Source organism: Triticum dicoccoides, chromosome 7A (assembly GCF_002162155.2).
Source record: "Triticum dicoccoides isolate Atlit2015 ecotype Zavitan chromosome 7A, WEW_v2.0, whole genome shotgun sequence".
NCBI lineage: Eukaryota > Viridiplantae > Streptophyta > Magnoliopsida > Poales > Poaceae > Triticum > Triticum dicoccoides.
In genome coordinates, this window is record NC_041392.1 from 715,784,030 (window position 1) to 715,794,129 (window position 10,100).

A 10,100-nucleotide genomic window follows, 5' to 3' on the forward strand; every position below is an offset into this window, starting at 1 on the left:
TCCTGGAGTCCAGGAGGTCGCCTTGCGGCGCCTCCGGGACCACCTCCTCCCTGCTTGGAACCTCTTGGGACAACACCTCGGTGTCGTTCGTAGGGCGGGGGGAGGAAGCCGTCAGAAGCGAGTTCATATCCGACGAGTCCAGTGAGCCGCTCGACGACGCGTCGAGCCGGTCTTTGGGTGGGATGCATAAGCAAATTCGACATAAGGGAAAGCTGTGCAATAAACGAATACTATGAATTACTCCGGTATCCGGATACTTACGATTTTGCCAGGGGCTTGGCCCTGGGCCGCCACTCATCTCCGCCGTCGTCGGCGTCGGCGGAGTAGTCCGGAGGAAGGGTTTTCCCCTTCTTGGACCCTCCGGCCTCCTCAAAGAGGGCGGCCTTCCTTTTCTTCTTTCCTCCCGCTGGAGGGGGAGAGGTTTCTTCTTCTTCCTCCTCGTCTTCGCGAGAGGAAGGCGCTTCGGGACCGTCGGATGATGAATCCGACACCTCCTGGCGTCGGGTGCTCTTTCGAGTCCCCGTGGCCCTTTTTGTGGCCTTCTTCTCTGGCCCCACATAGGGCGCCGGAACCAGCAGCCTCACCAAGCGAGCGTCCGCTGGGCCTTCGGGCAAAGGGGCCGGACAGTTGATCTGTCCGGACGTCACCTGCCAATCCTGTCAGAGGAAAGGGAGCTTAGATCCTGCATAGAGTCAAACTATGGAAAATTGATACCCTATAAAAGGAAAAAATAGCTTACCGCGAGCGCGTGACGCTGCACGCTGAATCCGCGATCCTCGATAGCGGATGCACGAGCCTCGGCGCCCTTGAAAAGCATCCTCCAGGCATCTTCGTACTTCGTGTCGAAGAGCCTGTTTAGAGTTTGATGTTGCGCCGGGTCGAACTCCCACAGATTGAAGGCCCGTCGTTGACACGGGAGGATCAGGCAGATGAGCATAACCTGGATTACGTTGACAAGCTTGAACTTCTTGTCCACCAGCGTTTGGATGCATGTTTGGAGTCCGGTCAGCTCTCCTTTTTTACCCCAAGACAGGCCTGTCTCCTTCCAGGAGGTGAGTCGCGTAGGGGGGCCGGATCGAAACTCAGGGGGTGCGACCCATTCAGCGTCGCGCGGCTCGGTGATGTAAAACCACCATGATTGCCACCCCTTCAGGGTCTCCACAAAGGAGCCCTCGAGCCACAGGACATTGGCCATCTTGCCAACCATGGCACCGCCGCACTCCGCCTGGCTGCCACGCACCACCTTTGGCTTGACGTTGAAAGTCTTAAGCCATAGGCCGAAATGGGGGCGGATGCGGAGGAACGCCTCGCACACGACAATGAACGCCGAGATGTTGAGGACGAAGTTCGGGGCCAGATCGTGGAAATCCAGGTCGTAGTAGAACATGAGCCCCGGACAAATGGATGCAGAGGGAAGCCCAGTCCGTGGAGGAAATGGGGGAGGAATACCACCCTCTCATGGGGCCTAGGAGTGGGGATGAGCTGCCCCTTTTCGAGAAGCCGGTGCGCGATGTCGCTAGCCAGATATCCGTCCTTCCTCAGCTTTTTGATGTGTCCCTCCGTGACGGAGGAGACCATCCACTTGCCTCCCGCTCCGGACATGACTGGAGAAGGTTGAGGTGGTAGTGCGGACTTGGGCGCTGGAGCTCGAGTGCGCAAGAATGGATAGGCAAAGGGGGAAGAAGGCGTAGGTGAAAAGGTGGATCCTTATCCCCTTATATGGGTGGACGCAACTATGTGTCCCCACCAGCCTGGTAAAACTCGCTTATCTCCAAGCGCCGTAATCAATGGTGCGGTTGGGTTACCCACGCCCGTATTGATGAGAATCCCGGAATAAGGGGACACGATCTCTGCTTTAACAAGACGTGCCAAGGAAACCGCCTCGCATAACGCGCTAAGATGGGACAGTAAAACGGTTCGAATAAAAGCTTGGCTGTGGTGTGATGTCACACTACGGAGTACGTCAGCAGATTAGATTTGTGTAAATATTATTCTCTCTATGGCAATATGTGGAAACTTATTTTGCAGAGCCGGACACTATCTTTGTGTTCAAAATCTTCTATGAAGTACTTGGAGGAGGAACCCGCCTTGCAATGCCGAAGACAATCTGCGCGCCGGACTCGTCGTCATTGAAGCCTGGTTCAGGGGCTACTGAGGGAGTCCTGGATTAGGGGGTGTTCGGATAGCCGAACTATACCTTCAGCCGGACTCCTGGACTATGAAGATACAAGATTAAAGACTCCGTCCCGTGTCCGGAAGGGACTTTCCTTGGCATGAAAGGCAAGCTTGGCGATACGGATGTTCAGATCTCCTACCATTGTAACCGACTCTACGTAACCCTAACCCTCTCCGGTGTCTATATAAACCAGAGGGTTTTAGTTCGTAGGACAACATACACATCAACAATCATACCATAGGCTAGCTTCTAGGGTTAGGCCTCTCTGATCTCGTGGTAGATCTACTCTTGTACTATACCCATATCATCAATATTAATCAAGCAGGATGTAGGGTTTTACCTCAATCGAGAGGGCCCGAACCTGGGTAAAACTTCATGTCCCTTGCCTCCGGTTACCATCCGGCCTAGACGCACAGTTCGGGACCCCCTACCCGAGATCCGCCGGTTTTGACACCGACACTTAAAATCATCTATAAATGAGACAAGATATCCTTTCTCCTCATAATTAAGCTTGGAGTCGTAGCCGTAGTACGTCCTGTCCACAGCTTTCCGAGTATTTCTTGAAGATAAGAAATAAGCTGAGAATTATAAATAAACAAAATTAGTAGCGATGAACACCAAATATTTTTAAAGAAAAATTAATTACTTAACAAATTAGTTTGACAAACTCACATTTAGGCAAAATAGGAGGCATATCCACATCGACCAAAATGTCGATATTATCTTCAATATCTTCATCTTCAGGAGGAATATCAAAGATTATTTGCATATTCTCCAAAAATCCATGATGAGGAAATGGCTACCACAGTTACACTGACAACCCCTTCTACTATGTCTATTGGACTAATTACTAAAGCTCGCGCACACCAGTTAAATTATCAGGTACTTTCGTTTTTTGGTAATGTTTCTAATGTTCATGAGAATGTGATGCTACCTAACTTGGATATATTTGTGTTGATTATAGTTGACGGGCCTAGCATGGAAAATAAGGATGAACATTGGAGCACTATCAAGCACTGTGATGAAGGCGCGCACGAAGGGAACAAGAACGGAGTTTTCGGAGGAGATTTCCGCACTTTGAAGCCACCATGATGACATACATGAAGATGAACGAAATATACAAGATGGTCTTTCATAAATTTCGTCCATAGCTTATTATTGGTGTTTCTCACCTTAGTTTTGGGTTAGGCCCACATATTTTCGAAATACATCTCTTTAGGCTGCTTTTAGAGTCCGTATTGTAGGGGAAATGACTTAGGAGGTGTTTTACTCCCACCTTGCCATGGGTGGACGAAGGCCCTCTCCTTTCCCCTTTAAATACAACCCTGAAGGCACCGTTTAGACTTGGGTTTTATTTAGTTAAAAGTTAGCCATTGCTGCAACTTCATGTAATTCGTTTGTGTACAACAACCAGGCCAAGACCGCTTTTGAAACCCCACTTTCATCAATACTTCATCCATATTCGCAATAGTCAGATTGCTTTATCATATTCTTGCTTGTTCTTTGATTGCCTGCAGGAATAGACCTTCGTCGTCAGATTGAGCCTGGTGAATAACCTCTTGGAGTTGGTTTAGCGATTACTAAGGCACAACGTCGTTGCACATTTGTAGCCGGATCGTCAAAGTCGTCTCCACCAAATCGATCGTCATCATCTCATCGAAAGATCAGAACCCTTGCCTCTATCAATCCATAGGCTTTGAAGAGAGCTCCCCAATTTGAGCAACCAAAATAGTAGCGACTAAGCGCATTGCGGAGCTTAACTTGAAAAGCATAACCATGTTTAGTCCTGAGGTGAGCTATCCTCGTCTCCATATTCTCATAGCCTTGGAAACCAAGCTTCTCCAAGACATAAGGTCTTGCATGGCAGCGGATATACTACTCGAATTAAAAAACCCTAGAAATTACACGTTGAAGCAAAGAATCACAAGTCATGATTAATTATGAAGAAATACTTGTCGTCGTTGCATACCGTAAAAACATCAAAGGTCTCTTCCAGCTCGACGGTGAAGAACCTACCATTTTGTGGGTGAGGCATCATGTTGCATATACCCCGGTCATCGGAGCAGTATTCGCCCTCCGGGATCCTATAATCATCAAACATTTTCTGTGTTCAAAATTCAAAGATTATAAATTGACGACAATCACCAAGAACTCAACAAACAGATCACTATTCACCATGGATTGACTTTCGGTCCGTCGAGACTTTCCTTGATGTTGGGCACTCCCTCTCTGATATATTCGACCGTCGGTGATGGTCGCTCCTTCCTTCGTTCCCGAGTGCATTACACCAAAATGTCTAGCAGACGAGAGCGAAGGAGAAGCAACCCCCACGACAATAGTCAAGATTCTTCCTCTCTCATATTTGTGACCGTCAGTGATGGTCGCTCTTCTCTTCCTTCCCGTGCATTACCAAAAGTTATATCATGAGAAGGAAGAGGAAGAGCGACCCCAACGACAACAGTCGGCATTCTTATTCTCTCATATATGGTGGACACTCCCTCACTGATTTTTCGACCATCGGTGATGGTCGCCCTTCTCTTCCTTCCCGTGCATTACCAAAAGGTCTATCACGAGAAATAAGAGGAAGAGTGACCCCTCACGACAACAGTCAACATTCTTCTTATCTCATATATGGTGGACACTCTCTGTCACTGATTTTTTTTACCGTCATGTATGGATCCCCGACAGACTTAAAGTCAACCCAAAATGTCGTTTAATTCTCTTCCAGCAAATCCAGGACACTCGATATTTCCTATATATTCTAGCACATATCGAGCGTCTGAAATTCATGGGAAATTCCGGCATGACCTTTGCTAAAATAGGACATATCGAGCGTCTGAAATTTGCCGAAACGGAAATGAATCAACACTCCGGCAAAACATAGGCCACACGGAAGTGTTCCATGCAAACACATATCCTTGATTTTCGTATTTAAGCAAGTACATAGACCATGTTTACTCACTATAGACGATGGTTATTGACAATGCGGGAGTGTCCTCGGTGTTCTTCTAGGGGTCATCGACCGGTCGTCGGTGATGTGCCCGGGGCCACATATGAGCATTTATATAGAAATTTTCAAACTTGGCGCTCGTTTCATTTCAATGGTTCAATATTGACAAAAACATTTCAATATATCTTATAACCCTAACATTCCACTTGGACAGCAAGCATAACTAAATACACTAGTTTTTCAAGAGAGTAGGTCTCTCTCTCTCTCTCTCTCTCTCTAAATTTGGCAGTGTGAGAATGACATAAAAATATTCCAAAACACCTACATTTACTGAAAAAATTCTACTCTATTCTATTCAAAACACCTACATTTACCGAAAATTTTCTAGTCTATTCAAAACACCACCATTTACTGAAAAATTTCTATTCCATTGAAATAATCTACACTCTATTATATTCAAATAACAATGCTAAACCTACTGCCTACAAGAATAGAGGGAGGAGGCCGGGATGGAGGGAGGGAGGAGGGCAGGAGGGAAGAAGGGAGGAGAGGGAGAGGAGGCCGGGATGGAGGAAGGGAGGAGGTCGGGATGGAGGAAGGGGGGCAGGGAAGGAGGGAGGGAGGAGGCCTGGATGGAGGAAGGGAGGAGGGCCGCGAGAGGAGGGGATTTCTCGGGGGCAATGACGGGCGACGACTGCGGCGGACCACGGCAACGACAGAGAGAGCAAGCGCGAGAGAGTGTGAGGAGGAGAGTGAGGGGGAGAACGGAGTTGCGCCCGGGAGGAATAGGACATGCCCGTTAGCAGTAGCGCTGGGTACGAGCCGGCGCTACTGCTAAGCCCATTAGTTGTAGCGCCTGTGCAGTGCCCACACTACAGCTAAGTGGGCTAGTATCTTCCTACCCAAGTGTGCGGTGTGGCCCACTTAACAGTAGCGTCCTGTAGCCAACGCCACGTTGCTGCTAAATTATATCAGTAGCGCCTGTTAATCCTAGCGCTACTGGTACTGGTACTTAACAGTAGCACCGTGGACTTAACCACCGCTACTACTGATATTCTACCTATAAGCTATTTGCTAGTAGTGTAATATTGCTCCATACATAAACCATATCCAGGCAGAAGATACACGTATGAACTACTTCAAATGCAAAGGAAATCCAAACTGTACATCCATACAGTGGACATTAGACAATAGCATATCCATGGCCATGATTACAATACACTAACGAATTTAAGGCTCACATTGCTGCGCCCACCATTTTCGCTCTAGAATGTTATGCAAATCATTTAATAACCTAGAATTGCTCCATAAATAGAATATATCCATGGAGAAGATTTTTCTGTCCGTCCATTGTTTGCTCTAGAATGTTATGCAAATATATGGATATTTAATAACCTAATATTGCTCCATAAAATAAACAATATCCATGGAGAGGATTGATGCATCCATCCGTTTTTGTGCTGTAAAATTTGAGATTGATGCAAATAAATAGACGCACTTTACTTTATAATAAACTAGCAAACATGCATGTGTGTTACAATAGAACAAAAAATCCTTGCACACGATCTCGTAATTTGCGAACGCGGTGCTATCGATGATGTAATCGCCCTGACGTTTAGATGTGCATGCACTTGCGCTTGTGCTTTGCTATGGATGAAGTGCAAGACTCAAGTCCTCCTCCCGAGTCAGAGCGAGGTGGGCTTCTACGGTTCTACTTGGGGGCACGGGCTTTAAGCAAAGTCCTTGACAAAAAAGTGAGCGGCAAGAAAAATGTACATGTAGTGTGGATGATTTTTTTTATAGGTCCAGCATTACTGGCATTCATTGATTTAGCAGGAGAGCACATAAAACATTGTTGATCAAGTGATAGAAGAAAGAAAGAAGGGAAAGAGATAGAATGAAAATGCATTTAGGCCGTGCAACTAGTCTATATCTCACAGTGATCCCGAAGGGGCTCTCCAATTTTTTCCTCCTACAAGGCGCTATAGCTGAAGCATTGATCTTATCGCCTTTATCACATCCCAATTCTATGGTTGCTTCCTCAGAAGACATAGTTGTTGCGCTCCTGCCATATCTACGAGGGAATAAAGATGATCATGGACTTGATGCTTCTTCTTGCATGGCGCGGTGCGCCACAGTTGATGATGGAAGATGTTGCCTCTATTGTTGCTTTTTCATTTGCTAAAATTTTCCTGTCCGAGTGCACCACACCCATTCCAGTTCGCGCCTGGTTCCAAATGGCCACTGACGCACTACAGCCCCAAAAGAGATGGAAGGAGGACTCCAGATTCCTGATGCATATTTGGCAGAAGTATCCATTGACCCAACCGCGTCATTGCAGACAGTCGTTGCACCATAGACGGTTTTGGTGGAAGAGCCATGAGAAGATCTTTGCCTTTCCCGACGCCCAGGCCTTCTAGAACATGGATCGGAGATTGTTGTTGCTTGCTTGTGGGAATTGCAGCAGGTAGGCTGAAATAGTAGAGTACTCTCTTGGGGCTGTGCAATGCCATCTGATAGTGCCAGGCACCCCTTCCTCTAAGGTGATCCTTGCTGCGTTGTTCAAAAACGAAAGGAGGATGAAATCTTGGACAATTATCATGGTGTTGTCGTGTCTTAGATCTCCAATCTTGGTTCCATGCAACATTGCAGTGGTGACAGTCATGTTCTTCCGCCGCGAGTGATCGAAGAATGCGGGAACGACAACACAGAGTGCCGAACCCCCAATCCAGGAGGAGTGCCAGAAGGTTGCAGTCTTGCCGTCGTCGACCATTATTGACGTGGCCGTGAAGAAGGAGCAGTCTGCATCATCGTAGGAGGGAGGTGTGCCAGCCCAAGACCAGTGCGTCTTCCTGCACTCTAGATGTTCCTGTGTCATCTCCTCTAAAAGTAGGATGACCTATCCTCATGGCTAGAATTTTTTTCTTTTAATAGATACTAGGGAAAGAGCTTGTGCATTGCAATGGGAGAAAAAGAATTAACAAATGCACTTTTTTCTTAACTCGTGTGTTGCCGCTTATCATCCTCACCCTCGCTGGCAGTGGTTTCAGTGCTCACACAACCATAACACGTTTGAATGTGGTCAATCGTAGGGCATCTCTCTCTCTCTCTCTCTCTCTCTCTCTCTCTCTCTCTCTCTCTCTCTCTCTCTCTCTCTCTCTCTCTCTCTCTCTCTCGTGCTCGCTCGCTCAGAATAAGATAAGAAATCTGTTGTTTTTCTCATGCGATGTTTTTCAGAGGTGTGCATGTATGGTTATTAATGTTTTCTATCATGTCAATCAAGTTCTAGTGGTTGTTTATTTACAATTTGGATCGCCACCAGTACAAAATAAAAACAGACCCTGTTCCTAAAATAATACTTTAAAAATATTTAACAAGTAAAATAATATCTCATTCAGATTCTATACATTTTTCTCATAAAATTTCACATAGTTAAAATCGGAGTTACGGTATAAAAGATATGGTTAATTTAGTAACACATTTGTTTTAGATGGACCGCGGAAACCATTGTTACGGTCTCTCATTTTTTAATGAATATTAGTATTTATAGAAAAAATAGCAATGTAACTCTCAGTTAGAAATTTCAGAAGTACTACAGGCATCGACAACAATTTGGTGGTTATCGTTGCTACCGGCATCGACAACAGTCACTCATAGTCAGTACAAAATCATGGACGCTCGTGATGATTAGCTCCTAAAATAAATCGCAGTCGATCATCAGTCTATCTCTCCTCCTGGTCCCGACTTGTCGACGTTTCCGATCTTTTCATCAGCCTAAAAAAACTGGATAAAGAGCTTAGGACTACGGGCCGAGAATGTATGGGTCGGCTTGGTTTGCACGTACGTAGGATGCAGCGAACATAAAATAATATCATTGAAGCGAAAGAAACCAAGAATATTACATCTCTTTAGATATAGATTGGTATGAAGTAGTGTGCATATATCAGTTAGTAATTGTGGAAGCAATTTCTTACATTGTAGCCAGAATCTAGAACGCGGCTTATATGTGTGCTTTCATATTAAGAACCAGCTGGCTAGAACATAGTGTGCATATATCAGTTAGTAATTGCGGCGCCGGGATGTTCGCCTGGAACAGGAGACAGGACTCCTGTTCGCACAGCGAACGTCAGCCGAAGCCGTTGGCCGCCGCCTCGTCTCCGGAGAAACGCTCTGCATGGCGACAGGCTCAGGAGAGGTAGAGAGCGAGAGGGAGGGGCTGGGCGGCAGCGCTCGGGAGAGGTAGAGGGAGTGGCTGGGCGGCGGCGCTCGGGAGAGGTAGAGGGAGGGGCTGGGCGGCGGCGAGGGGCGGGGCTGGTGTGGGCACAGGCGAGTGAACGCGTGCGAGGGAGGGAAGGCGTCGGCGCGCCGTCCCGTGACGCGCCGCCCATCAGGAATCAATGGCAAGGCTGACCGACGGCAGCCTTGCCATTGATTCCCCGCGGGAACCGAGGCCGTTGGGGGAAGATGAGGCGCCGTGTCGCTGACGCGGTTGGCCCGCTGTTTTTTCGCGCCAAAACAGCTCGCCCCGGCGCCCCCGAGCGCCCCCAGCGCGCCGGGTTATGCCTGGGTCCGCCGGCGCGGTTTTCGGCCCAGGCCGGCGAAAATCGGGCTCCTGAGGCGTGACTGGGCCGTTTTTTTGGTGCCAGCGCGAGAAAATCGTCTCGGGAGGCCTTCCTAGGGCGCGGCTGGAGATGCTCTAAGCCACTGGAATCAGGAGGAGAACAAAAAGTGACACTGTCTAATCAAACAAACACTTACTGATAAAAAAAGACTCAAAAAATTGTTCCTGTGGTGTTGTCGTGTCGTCAATCCATGCACTGCAAGGACTGCACTACTATCAGCTCGAGAGAAGACCTCCCACTTGACGACGTATTGTTACCTAGTAGACTTGAAACATGCTTTCGTCACCTAGAAAAAGAGTAACAGTCGTTGAGTTAAAAGCTGCAAAATTTTGGTGTAAATATAACTGAACAA